Consider the following 1730-nt stretch of genomic DNA (forward strand, 5'->3'; position numbering starts at 1 on the left):
CTCTACTCTTCTATATATAGGAATCATTGTAAACATATTCAACACAATCAATAATACATACAATTTATTCTCTCTCTATCAATTTATTTTACATCTCTCTATCAATTTATTTTACATGGTATCAGAGCTATAAGAGTTAGGCCTGTATTTCCTTCTCACCGGCGGGCAGCCGGCCGACAACTTTGCCTTCGCTGCCCGCTGGAGTTGTCTACACATGCCTTTACATTACGATATTGACGGTGATTGGTTACAAGAGCTAGGTTGACCCGGTCGAGAATGCTGACCAGTGTGGCGGCGTTGGGATTCTCGGCATAGCTTGGGCTTTTGGTGGCATGATCTTTGTGCTTGTTTACTACACTGCTGGAATTTCTGGAGGACACATAAACCCAGCAGTGACATTTGGGCTGTTCTTGGCTCGGAAAGTGTCGCTGATTCGAGCAGTGATGTACATGGTGGCTCAGTGCTTGGGTGCCATATGCGGAGTTGCGCTTGTGAAGGCCTTCCAGAGCTCCTACTACGACGTCTACGGGGACGGCGCGAACGAGCTCTCCACCGGCTACAGCAAGGGCACCGGCTTGGGCGCCGAGATCATCGGAACATTCGTGCTCGTCTACACCATCTTCTCCGCCACCGATCCCAAGAGGAGCGCCAGAGACTCCCATGTCCCTGTATTGGCACCACTTCCAATTGGGTTTGCTGTGTTCATGGTTCACCTAGCCACCATTCCGGTCACCAGCACTGGCATCAACCCTACTAGGAGCCTTGGAGCTGCTGTTATTTACAACCAAGAAAAGGCTTGGCATGACCATTGGATGTTTTGGGTAGGACCCTTAATTGGTGCAGCCATTGCAGCCTTCTACCACCAGTTCATCTTGAGAGCTGGAGCCATTAAAGCTCTCGGGTCATTCAGGAGCAGCTCCTATGTCTGATTTTTCAGAAAATTAAAAAAAAAAAAAGAGAATAATATTGGAGGGGGGTGCATGAGTCTGTGATCTGGAAGTCTCTCTTTCACTCTCTCTCTCTCTCAAATCCGGGAAACAGATTTTCTCTCTCTCACTTTACTTTTTCCACCACCCACAAAACATTATCATCGCCATTCCCTAACCCACATGGGCTTGTTCCCATCTTTTCATACAACCCATCATTCATCCCACTAGAGTATATAGAATATATATATATATATATATATATTTTATATATATAAAAAAATAAAAAAACCTCACACCGATCTTTCTCAAATCACCCCTCCAAAAATATTGTCTTTTATCTATTTTTTTTATTTTATTTTATTTTTATTATTCTACAAAACAACAACACCAAAATAACACCACAAACATTCCACACACTTGTCATTTCTTCTTGCCGGGGATCAACCCCGATCACAATTTTACACCAAAAAAAAAAAAAAAAAAAAAAAAAACAATAAACAAACAAACAAAAACAAAACACCCACACCCACACCCACAGCGGGATTTTTCTTCTCTACTCTGTTGCGGGTCTCTTCTTCTTGCTTTTCTCTTGGGTGTCCCTTACCGGCGCTGCCTCCATACTTCCCACGCCGCCGAGCACGTTCACTCCCCCCTGCTCCTCCATTGCAGCATATGGCGGACCTCCAAATCGGAACATCACGGTGACCTTCCGCTTCAGATCCTTGTTTTCCACTTTTAGCACACATATCTCTGCTTGCGTATCCTTATACATGCGCTGAGCAGAGCCAGTTGGGTGTTTAA

The 1730-nt window shown here is 44.5% G+C and overlaps 1 pseudogene across 1 annotated transcript; it reads left to right on the top strand.

Moving 5' to 3' along the window:
- The first annotated feature begins 230 nt into the window (after positions 1-230).
- On the top strand, positions 231-1182 carry LOC145812738 (aquaporin PIP2-1 pseudogene; annotated as a pseudogene). The gene has a single exon (XR_014356241.1). The product of XR_014356241.1 is annotated as an aquaporin PIP2-1 pseudogene (transcript).
- The last annotated feature ends 548 nt before the right edge of the window (positions 1183-1730 follow it).

Source organism: Camellia sinensis, chromosome 15 (genome assembly GCF_055761805.1).
Source record: "Camellia sinensis isolate YWXY chromosome 15, ASM5576180v1, whole genome shotgun sequence".
Classification (NCBI taxonomy): domain Eukaryota; kingdom Viridiplantae; phylum Streptophyta; class Magnoliopsida; order Ericales; family Theaceae; genus Camellia; species Camellia sinensis.